This window comes from Ambystoma mexicanum, chromosome 8, assembly GCF_040938575.1.
Source record: "Ambystoma mexicanum isolate Mex_15411 chromosome 8, UKY_AmexF1_1, whole genome shotgun sequence".
Classification (NCBI taxonomy): domain Eukaryota; kingdom Metazoa; phylum Chordata; class Amphibia; order Caudata; family Ambystomatidae; genus Ambystoma; species Ambystoma mexicanum.
In genome coordinates, this window is record NC_090929.1 from 478,208,390 (window position 1) to 478,221,014 (window position 12,625).

Genomic DNA, 12,625 nt, shown 5'->3' on the forward strand with positions numbered 1-12,625 from the left:
AAAGTAAGAGTTTAATTAAAGAGCAGTTTTCAGATTTTTACAAAATGCTTGGAGGGAAGTTTCTGCTCTGAGTGCAGTGGGGAGCGCATTCCATAGCTTGGGGGCTAGATATGGGAAGCCTATTCCTCCAGCTTTAACTCTATAGATGCGCGGGATGGTGAGTTGGTTGGTGTAGCAAGTTCTTGTAGGCCTAGTTGAGGTGGATCTCGATAGCGTGTCTGAGAGGTATGATGGTGCAGTGAGGTTGATGCATTTGTGTGTGGTGGTAAGACATTTAAATGTGGTGCAGTCTTTGACTGGGAGCCAGTGTGCAGATTGTCTTGCCTGAGAGAAGTGATCTCTTTTTGGTATACTTGGGCTGCTCTTAATGCATTCTTTTGAGTAATTTGGAGTCTATTTATGTTTTTTCTGGAGGTACCGGCAAGCAGTGCATTACAATAATCAAGCTTTGCCCCTAAGGTAGCTCTAGCTATAGAGAGACAGTTGTCCAAGAAGGGTTTGATGGCGTTGATGAGTTTGGTACTTTAGGGCGTAGGCAGAGACAATAGCGCTGACTTGCTTGTTCATGGACAGTGTGGAATCTCTATGGACCCCTAATGTCTTAACAGATGAGAGCACTGGGATGATGCAGTTGTCGATATTGAAGTTGGCATAGAGGCAGTCTAGGTTGGCTAGAGTGGATTTTTGGCCAAGAATAAGAATCTCTGTCTTGTCCACGTTGAGGCAGAGGCCATTGGTGGCCATCGAAGCTTGTATAGTGGCGCAGATTTGTCGAAGGGTGGTAGCATCTTGAATGTATGAACTGGTTAGAGGAAGGAGCACTTGGGTGTCGTCAGCATAGTTGGTGTATGCGATCCCCAGTGCATCCAGTCTATCAAAAAGTGGCTTAGTGAAAAGATTGTAAAGCATGGGGGCAGTGCAAGATCCTTGTGGGATGCCACAGTGAATAATGGTGGGAGCTGCACTTGCTGTGCTGGAAAATACTTTTATTGCTCTACCTTCTAAGAAGGAGGTGAAGACAACCCTTGACCTGTGGTCACTTGTGCCCATCTTACTGTTGATGCTGTGCCTTCCTTACAGTGGACAGAGTGACTAGAGGGATCAATTTAAACTGCTTGGACACAGGATCAGGATTCGACTCACAAACTGGTTTCGTCGCTACACAGGAAAGTCAAGATATTCACTTGCATTTAATTTTCTCCTGTTCTAGTGCAAAGCACCCATGTCTGCTCCACGGGGTTCTTCCTGCAATTCACCTGTTACCTAAGGCATAGTACATTTGGCTCGATCCATGATGCCAGTTATTAGCTTCTTACTGGCTAACTGGGTTGATCTCAATTACACAATTTTACAAACGAGTGCACGTCGTCTCCGCAATGGAGTCCCACGCGTCCTCCCCCATGCACCAAACGAGCCCCAACAGCGTGCGACAAACCTCCTCCAGCTCCATCCGCCATCCACCCAGCAGTGGCCACCCACCAGGACCGGCGAAAACATCCAGCGCCGCACCACGGCATGGAACGTCACGTGACGTGACTGGGCACCATAGAGCCACTATTACTAGCACGTATAGTCCGATCACGTGATTCACGTGCGTCCACCATCCCGGACCAGGACCCAGATGCATATACATTCCACCAAGGGCGGCCGATGCACACGCTCCGCCCACCATGCACTGAAGGGAAACCCCCCCACAAGTCCAGAAGTGGCCACCCGCCACCCACCGATGGGACGTTCGAACACCGCTCCCAACAAACAACAGCATCCCATGATTCCACAGTGCCAAACTCTCAACACGCCTCTCCAAACGGCGCAACACACCTGCGTCCACCCCAACACAGCAACCAGCAGGCGTGCAGCGTCCGCAACAACACACCGCAAAGCCAACAATGGCGCAGTCCGACAGCAAATGCAACAAAATGCATGGCGTTGCATCAAATCCACTCCACAGGAGTTACAACCCCAACACCAAACCCCAGACCCAATGCCACAAAGAACGTCCAGACCCTCCACAGACCAATCCCGACACCATGGCCGCCGCCCCACCCCTGTGCCACACCCTACATGGATCCACCCCCAGACAACAGGCGGGGGTCCCCGGGCCCAGCCCTCCACGCGGGGCCATCCCCGAGGCAGCTAGACAAGACCGGTGCCATTCAATGAACAAAAAAGCTCCACACAATGGTGACACCCAGGCCCTCCCCAACCGAGTCAAGGACACAAATCCACCCCGCCCATACTTCCCCAGGATCAAGTGTCCACCGCCTCCCCCAGGGTGCGCCCCAACTGTCCAAACCACAAACCAATAGATGTCCCCCCGGATGTGCCCGGCCAGACCAAAATGAGTACAAAAAAAACTTTTATCCATTTCTCAAGTAAAACACAAGTGAGTCACGGTACAACGTGTTTCGCAGCGCTCTGGCTGCTTGATCATGTACAATGCTACATTTCAAAGGCCACTCTATATAACAGGACCTATCGCTATGGTTGCTGTATTCAATTAGAGCCCTTTTACATTTTAAATGTAAGCCAAAGATATACTCCAACTGGTGTAGTAACTATGTCGGCCATCTTGTCATGGCTTACTAGATCTCAGCAGACAGGGCATAAATAGGATAAAACAAAATGAAATGGTTCATAAATAAATTGCTAGTGCTGTACAGTACTTTTCACAAACAATGAATTCATTAAAAAGCATGTCAATGTGGTTCCCCTAGAAAATTCTGCATCCACATGGTAATTCTTACAGGTTGATCCACAGATGAAGTGCAAGTGCATAACAATGCTGGTAACTAGCTATTCATATCATAGACGGATATACATTCAATAGTCATCAATTTCTAATAGCAGCATTCCTAATGTTTAACAATTGAATTGCTGAATAAAGTGAAAAGTGCATTGCAATATCTAAAAAATCATGTTGAGACATACAAATGTCTCATAAATATATTATAGCTATATTATGGACTTTGAAAGTAAATTATCGTATGGGCACAATAAAGAAGAAGAACTGTACAGTTTTTTGGGACAATGAAATCTGTACCTCCTGGATTTTCTTCCCTCTTTTGAGTCAACAACGTATGAATTAAGACATGAAACGTATGAATTAAGACAGAATGTATTCCTGCTACAATATGTCACTTTGTAATATTACAAAATGTGTTTTTTTATTAGGAGTCAAAGTTGGACACTACTATTTTAACATTTTAACAATTTTTTTTTCTGATTTCTTGGTGATTATTTCTTTCGTTTTATATTTACACGTGTGATAGTTGATATTTTTAACATGCGGTGCAGACATTTTGGGAACTGGTGAATTTTAAGGACCCCAAAGGCATGTAGTGGACAAAATTGGTAAATGTGCAACTTAGTAAAGAATTGTATGATTAGGTTCCTGTCGTGTGAGATACACTGGATGCAGTAGTTTAATGCACTTTGCAATGGGTAAATTCAGAAATGACTTTATGGAACAAGTATGCAACTGATAAGAATTGCTGCTATTGCACTATGCACTTTATGGATATGTATGCACTTTATGAGTCTAATGCAATTTTGGACAAAACCAACTATGCTGCTAACTGAAAGTTTCAGTCGGGATATATTGCAATGTTGACCAATACTGCTGCTATTGCACTATGCACTTTATACATTTTAGTGCATCAGGAACACGATCACAATTATTGCTACTGCATGATGTGGTTCCCCGATTTATTTGCATTTAAGGACTCTATGGCATTTTTATGAACAATACCATGTTGCTAAATCAGAAAAGGTTTGGCGCTCGTCGCTATTTGCACTATGCACCTTATGGAACCATCATAATTGTTGCAACTGCACGATGTGGTCTATTGATATGTTGGCACGTAAGGATTCCAATGCATTACTTACGAATAATATCATACTGCTAAATTAGAAAAGGTGTCGCGCCTGTCGCCATTTGCACTATGCACCTTACGAATTTCAGAGCACCGAAGACAGCCACACTATCAGAGTGATTGCCATTGGAGTATGCATCGCTTCACTACCCACACACTATAGGATTCCAATGTACTGCGTACAATAAGAATCGTGCTGCCGACTGTAAACCAAAGATGGGATAATTGTATCACTAACTAACATTGCCATTGGTGCAATATGCATTTCACGAAATATAAAATGTCAGACATTGTGTTTTGGAAATGCACGGAACCCCCAAAATGGAGGATACTCGAGCACAATACAAAATATTCGATGCACGAGGGGTACTGTTCATGTGTTTTGTATATAGAAACCACATGTAAGAGTCAAAAGTACTACCCCTGTTACACTATAAGATGGCCACTATGCTTTTGCTAGACAAGATGTGCATTGGCAAAGGGAGTCCTTGTTCTATCTTGGCTAAAATAATCTCCAGTGTTTCCCGTATGCTCTGCACTAATGTTTTAAAACTCACTGGTTGTTGGGGACTCGCAGTTGTGAACAAGCGGCGAGATTTGCGGCGAAACGCATTAACGCCAGAAAACGCGCACTTTTTTGCACTATGGGAGTGCCATATTTTTATGGCCTGTAATTTTAACTTTTCAACTTTGCTTGCTGAGTTGTAAGGATCCAAATAAAGAAAACTTTTTTCTACCAATTTACATTTTGGTATCCAGATATTTTATTGACCAAAACGACTGTGAAGAGTGCCACTCACTTTGCCTGATGGAAATCAGTTTGAAACATCAATTGCAACAGTTTTAATAACAGTTTGAATAATTTGCAATTTATTTAGCACATTTGAATCCTGATCTAAATGAAAAAACTTGATGTATCAGGTCATGAATACGCTTCACATTTAAAAAAAAGTGATCGAATATGGATTTAAAAATCTGGTTTACTCATGAAAGAAAAACACATTTCCAAATACTGTACATACTTCGGGGACCAGAAGAGGGAGTTGCTGAACACATATCTTGGCTTTACTCTTCCTCACAACATTAATTTACCCTCAACCACTAAAAAATCGTTTTTTTAAAAATGTCTCTGCGTATGTCATCATGGTAGCCTGGTAATACAAAGACGCTTTCCACGCTGCTCAGGAAATCTCATATGCATTATTTATTATAAGGTATACAAGTATAGAGTTCAAGAGCCCCTTTTGGTGTCCCCCCAGCCTTTACAAACTGACACTGACAGAACTCCCAGCACATTCTGGAGCTCTGTTACTTAAGCAATATGACCCCAGCGACGGAGGCATTACCGAGTCAGATAATGCCCCAGGGCCCATCGTTATAGGCCCCAGCGAAGCGAGGGTCTTAATGAAGGCCCTGGGGCATTACCTGACTTAATGCCGCCGCCACAAGGGGCATATTGCTATTAATACCCCGGCTCTCAAGATCTACAAGATCGGGGCAGTAAAAGCAGTTTTTTCTGCCCCAAAACGCTGCAGCGTTTCGGAACAGAATGAGAAAAATAAATTACTGAGAAAATGGCCACCAGGGTAGGGAAAACGGAGTCTGTTTTCCCTTTCCATGGCTGCCATCGTGAGCGAACACGCTGAGAAAATTTCTGTTCCCAGTGTGTTCGCTCCCGAAAAAATAAAGAGAAGAAGGTAAGTGGGGTTGGGAGTGCGGGGGGGAGGAGTAAGGGAGGGGAAAATAAAAGAAAAAAAGAAAGAAAAAAAACATACCTGAGTCCACGGTCGGGGACGATGAAAGCCTCCAGCCATGTGGAGGCTTGGAGTGGGGATGACCCTGTGACCCACAAGGCTTGAGGCTGCCATTGTCCGTGTTTTACATTCTGCTTGACTCTCGCCGGGTACTAATACCCTTTGTTCGAACATCTTGTAGAACCTACAGTTCCTACATGTTCCACAACGCGTTGCCAGATAGAACACACCTCCCCCTTACACACACACTCACACTCACACTCACACACATGCACAGACACACACTCTATCGTCAAACCCTGTGCAACAACAGAAACAAGACTAAACTCAACAATAGATGTCTGAAAACTTGACTTCCTTAAGTGTAAAGTTGGATGTTACCATCCTCAGACAATGCTCTTACCCACCCTTCCTTTATTCCAGACCCTTCCATCCTCCATGACCACTGCATCTTCATACACCCTCATAACTCTCTGTGGTGCCAATATCTACTACTTCCTTTAGTGACATTACCTCCTTTCCTTATCCTGACTTCTTCTCCTACCTGAAACTCTTGCCTTTTCATACATTTGATCTTGTCATATCTCTCCATCATATCTGCTCTTTTTTCAGAAAATCCACTCTGAGTTTCTCCTAATCCCATTCAACAAATCAAGCTCTACCCAACCACAGGGGGCAGATCATCAAGTGGTGTTTTCTTCTTCTCAATACCTCAAAGGGCACCAGTCCCATGGTGGCATGTGGTGCTAGGTGATAAGCACACAATCTCTTGAACACTGCTTCCTCCCAATTCCTTCCTTCTTGGATCGCCGTGCATAAGGCCTGCATGATAGTGTGAATAAGTGGCTCCGCTGTATCATTTGTCTCTGGGTGGTAGAGAGGTGGATTGTGGTGTACTACACTGAACCCCTTTAGAAATTCGTCAGGTGGACCCCATTATCGGTGAGTATTTTACATGGATGCCCCTCTCCCGGAACACCTTGTTCAAGAGAATTCACCACAGCCATCAAATTAGCCTCAAATACCACTTTCACCTCAGCTCATTTGGAGTGTAAATCGACCAACACCAGTATATATTTCTTCCTACCTCTCTTCCCTGTAAGTGTTCCCAAGACATCAAGTGCTGCATACACCTATGGTATATTGCACATATCGAGCCACCCCAACGGCAGGATGTTGTTTCTCACAGATTAATCTGACTTCCGCCACCATTTTCTTCACATCCTCATAAACCCTAAGCCACCAATAATCACCCCTCTGCCTCTCTTTACACTTGGTCATCCCTAAGTGCCCCCCATAGACCAACTCCAAAATTCTCTTGCTAAGGCTCTCCAGAGGAACATTCGTCCCTTCTTTCTACAACAAACCATCTACCAGGTTGCGCTCCGCTTGGACCATATAGAACTGCTTATGCCACTCATCCTCTGGCCACCCTCACCACCCAACTCCAACTTTCTCAATGACCTCTTTGAGACATGCATCCTCCTCAGCTGCTACATTCCACTCTTCTCTAGCGAACATACTTGGAACATCTGCTAATTTTCTTCCCAGCACTCATCCATAACTTCCATCGCCTGGCCTTCCCTTTCGGTTCTGGACAAGAAATCCACTAAAACATTCTCCCCACCCAATATGTACTTCCCCCAAAAATTATGTCCTTGTAGTAACACTACCCATTTCATAATGCATCTCGAGATACCCTTCAACCCCTCGGTCATGAAAAAATCCACAAGAGGTTTATGGTAAGTTGGTATTGTGAACTTTCTTCCCCAGACAAACACTTGTTAACACTCAAAACTGTGTTCTCGATCACTGAATAGCGAGTCTCTGCGTCCATCAAAGTATGTGAATCAAACGCCACCACCCTGTCCACACCCTGTTATATATGAAGCAGCACAGCACGCAAACCGGTCTCACTAGCATCCGTCATTATCCAGGTTGGGCTCTGTACATCAAAACTTGCTAACACTGGGGCCCTCACAATCGCATCCTTAATGTCCTCAAACTCCCTTTGGCACTCTTCGAACCAGCAAAACTCCATCCCTTTCTTGCTTAAGCTTCTAATTTCCTTGCACCTGTCTGCAAACTGGTCAACAAACTTTGCATAATACTCTACAAGACCCAAAAAGTGCATGACCCCTTGCCTGTCCTTCAGCCTCTCCAGACCTGCAATGGTATCCACAAGCTGTCCTTTTGGCTCAACATCTTGTGTGCTTAATTTATGTCCTAGATATTTAATTTCTCTCACCCTTATTCTGCTACCTCAGCATGAACCCGGCTTCCCTGGTAATGCTAAGTACCCTTTCCAACCTTTGATCATGCTCTCGCTCGTTGCTTCCCATTACCAAGATGTCATCATGGAATCAGAACACCCCTTTTTCTCCCTTAAAGAGAGCATACATCATTGAAAAAACAATTCAGCTGACACAAGCCCAAAAGGCATCTTTCGAAACCAGTATGTCCCGTTCAGCGTGATGAAAGTGGTAGTCCCTAAAGTCGGGATGTAAGTTCACCTGATGGTAGGCTGAAGCAAGGTCTAATGTGCTAAACAGCTTGGCCCCACCCACTAGACTGATCATCTCTCCAATGTTAGGCAGGGGAATCTGTCTACTATCATGTTCCTATTAAGACCCTCAGAGGCTTAATGTCACCTCTCCCGTAGCCTTCCTCAACGCAACTATAGGAAAAACCCACTCAGACACTTTCATCTGCTCAAAAACACTGAGACGCTTCAACTTTCCTAAGTGTTTGGTAACCTCCTCTCTGAGGCAGATGGGGATTTTCCGCACCCTCCCCATCACAGGTTCGGCCAGAGTCTTTATCTTAATGAGATGTTGGTATCCCTTGAGACATCCCAAACTGTCCTAAACAAATCTGCAAACCTTTCCTCCACCCTGCTTAACCCCCCCCTCTCGTCCGTCACTAGTACCATTCCTGCAATCTGGGATCAATTATAATGTTCATATCGCTCTGCTCATACCATCCAACAAAGCATCCTCCACTCTTAGAAACATAGAAATTCACCTTGGTTCACCTCCCCAGACACTCGAGTTCTCCTTTGAATTCCCCCGGTATATCAATTTTCACACCACCATAAGCATTGTCACACACACACTTGATTTTATCAGCCTAAATCTTTACCCTTCCAAACTTGCTTTCCATGTTTTCCAAACAATTATGGTGTATCCTGATCCATATTCCCCCAAAATTGGTGCACATGTTCCGTTGACTCTGACCTCTGCATGTGGGTCCCTACTTTCTTTTTCATGGTGCCAACCTGGCATACGGAAAAAGGTCACCACATCTACTGCATCAGAAATGCCGCTCACGCCATCACATTCCTCGTCAAATGAGTCCTCCCACACACTAGACTTAGAAACAAAACTTCTCACAATGTCTTGCAAAATGTCCCTTTTCCACGCATTTTCTACAGCCAGCATTTAATCCTAGGCACTTCCCAGAATTTGCAAAGTGGATGGTGCTCCTACATTGTAAACATCTTCTTAACTCTTTACCTCCTGATGGCCTTCCTGAACGCTGTGTGTGATTCAGTGCACCTAAAGTTTTTGGGCAGGGAGTTCCATTGAGAGGCGGCAATGAAGGGGAAACTTGAGCCACCTGCACGAGACTTGAGTTTTTTTGGAACAGTGACCATATTAGAATAAGTATTTCTAGCAGGCCTGTCAGAGGTGGGTTTGGAGAATCTCTGGGTGAGATACAGTGGTGCTTTGTCATTCAGGCATTTGTGCGAGATGGTGAGAATTTTGAATGTGATGCGTTCCTTGATGGGAAGCCAGTGGACTTGTTGCCTGGTGGTAGAGATATGTTCCCTTTTAGATATTTCAATGGCCTGCACAAGCATTCCACTCCACACATGTCTCAATCGCGCTTGGCGTAAAGATGGCTGCCGCTACGCTGCATGAGTGGGACCAATGACGCTGCTCTGCCCACTGAGTATGGTGCACAGCTCCCGCCCAGAGCTATTTGGAGGAATCCTAGTGCCAGCGCTGCTGCTTAAGGTATGCTCGCCTTACTAAGTCAAGCAGGGCCCATGCCCCCTGCTTGCTCCTGCGACACCACGCTGATGCCCTCACTGCAGTACAATGATCAGCTGCAATGGAGATCCTCACTATTCCGTTGTACACCAAAAGAGGCTCCTATCTCCGCTCATTACCAGTAATACAAAGATGCTGTGCACGCTGCTCATGTAGGCTCGTATGTATTATTTATTGAAAGTTTTACAAGGATAGGGTTCAAGAGCCCCTTTGGTATGCTCTTTCCTCCCAGCCTTTACCAACTGACACCAACAGAACTCCCAGCGCATTCTGGAGCTCTGTCACTACCCTTTGTTCTAACATCTTGCAGAACCCACACTTCCTACATGCCCCACAACCCATTGCCAGATATGACACTCGGACATTGCTGCATTATCTGTAAAGGCTCTGTAAAATGGAGACCTGAAACATATACGTGCAATAGAGAACCGCTGTTAACTTGCTCTTTCACAGACACTTTACATTATCTGTCTGTGGAAACAAGCAGGGTGGAGGCAATTTGATAGCAGGGCTGAGATTCCTGCCCTTAATGTATGGCATGGCAGCAGAGCAGCAAGTGGTCCTGGTTGACGCAGGGGAACTGAAAGACAAACTGGAAGGCTGCATTTGTACCAACTGCAGGTTCACAAATGGGGACATTCAGGCACAGTTGACGAGCTTTCTGGAATGCTACTCGGTGACATGTTCCTGAACTTCCATTAGAAACCACCCTATTGCTGTGGATCTTCACACAGTGCTGGGTGAGCATAGGTCACAACTAGGGTTCTGGCCTGACCTTCGGTTCATGGCAGTCCACCACTAGCCCCACATGCTGTTCCCTGTCCAGAAAGGATTTTGTAAAAATAAATGCACTCCTAACGTGCCGGCAGCATATACAGGAACACTGCCACCTGACTTCCTGTCCCAATCTAATCACTCATTAATTGGCTGGGTCAGGGTAGACAAGAGCACTTCTTGGTGTGGCAGTGCAGCGGCGGGCAGGGGATTTAAAGGTAAGTCCTATCTCAGGTCTTTGTGCTCCTCCAGCGCTTGCTCTCCTCTAATCCCCACCTTCGCCCCACTTCCCTGCGCCATTCAAAAAATGCTGCTGCTTGCTGTCCCTACCCATGCCCCCTACCACATCTCCTTTTCCCTGCCCCAGACCCCCTCCCCTGTTTCATACCCAAAACACCAAACTGTCCCTACCCTCTCCCCACCCAACCCCCATGGCCAACGTTCCCTTTCCCTTGTTCTCTGACCCAGTCCCTTCCCCATCGAAAAGAAAAACTGGCGCTCTCCATATCTTCTCTCCAAGGGGCACAATTCCCTTTCACCTTTTCCTAAAGAACCCCCATTGACTGGTCCTAAACCACCCCTTCATCCCACCAGAAATTCCCCCTTTGACCCCGCACTCTCCTCCCACCACGCAGGGATTTCTTTTTTACTCTGTTACATTAGCCGATCCGATAGCACAGTGAGTGGAGCGCTCGCCTTGACATCTGTGTAGATCCTGGTGATGCAGGTTCGAATCCTGGCAGGGCCGAACTCAGCCTTTCGTTCTTGTGTGGTCGATAAATGAGCCCCACACACCGTGGGTAATAATAAGCAGCGCTCAGATGCCTGAGGGTAACGCTATATAAATGCTACATTATTATTATTTGGCTCCTGGAGGCATATCAGACCCCTGGCTGGGCCCTAGCCCTGGCACTCACAGCTCTATCTTCACGATAGAAAGGGAATGACACTGGTTGTAGTTAATGGGCCTCATTACGAGTTTAGCGGTGGCACGGCTACCGCCAAACTCGCTACCGGCACCGCCACCCCCGATTGAGCAATAACGGGTCCATTACAAGTTGAATGGGCCGCTAAGTGCCGATTCACTGGTGGCGGTATTGGCGGGCTCCCGATCCACATTCTGCCCAATTGGGCAGAATGGCGTTGGGGAGCATGGTTGCACCGGCACCGTTGATAACAGTGCCGGTGCAACTGAAAGTTATGCTCGTGGGTGCCGCACAGCCTGCCAGGTCAGACCTGGTGAGCTGTCAGGCACCCGCGAGCAGAACTCGTAATTCGGCGGTACGGTATGAACAGCGCTGGTGCCGTACCGGCACCGTTCATACCGTATCCGCCAACATTATAATGAGGCCCAATGTCCCTTTTCCTCTTACATAGCACACAACAGGGCTATTGTGGAGTCACCAGACAGAATGCAGCAGAAAGTGAACAGAAATACAGGACAAAAAGATGTTTGTCAGGGGTGTAGGAATTTTTGGTGTGATGCTGTGAGGGAGCAGGAGGGAGAAATGGAGCAACAAGTGGTTCCTTTCGTAAATTCAAATGCAGGAAGAGGAGAGAAGTGGTGTGGGAGAATTAGGAAAGAGACAGTTCTGAGCGGGCCAGGGAAAAAAGGTACAGGAAACTGCACGGGGCCACAATGTGTGCACAGTCATTAAAGAAGAAAGGGTGAACTATCTTAAATATGCATGGAACAGCCCAACCCCCCACTCAGCACTATCTGAAATGTCATCAGGCCTAGTACAATAGTCACGTCTTTTGTTCCTCCCCTCCCTTTCTGCACCCATCTCCCTCACCTTTTTGTTTTTCTCCAGCTCTACCAGAAATGTTGTCAGGCCTAGTACGGTAGTGCCTGTCTGTTTCCATTTCCTTGCCACTCTACCCCCCTCCGTCCTTCCTTATCTATGTTTTAGCACACGTGCACTATCTGAAATGTCCTCAGGCCGAGTACGATAGTTAATTTCACATTCTTATTGTTCATGGCCTGTAAGAATGTCGTATTTTCCCTTGTTCCCTCCCTTGCTTTGAACCGCTTTGAAACACATAGTGTATAGGCGCTATATAAATAGACTATCATATCATATCATAACACGAAACTCAGTATTATTACATTACATTACATTGCATTTATATGGCGCACCATAAACCCATAGGTGTGAGGGCGCAG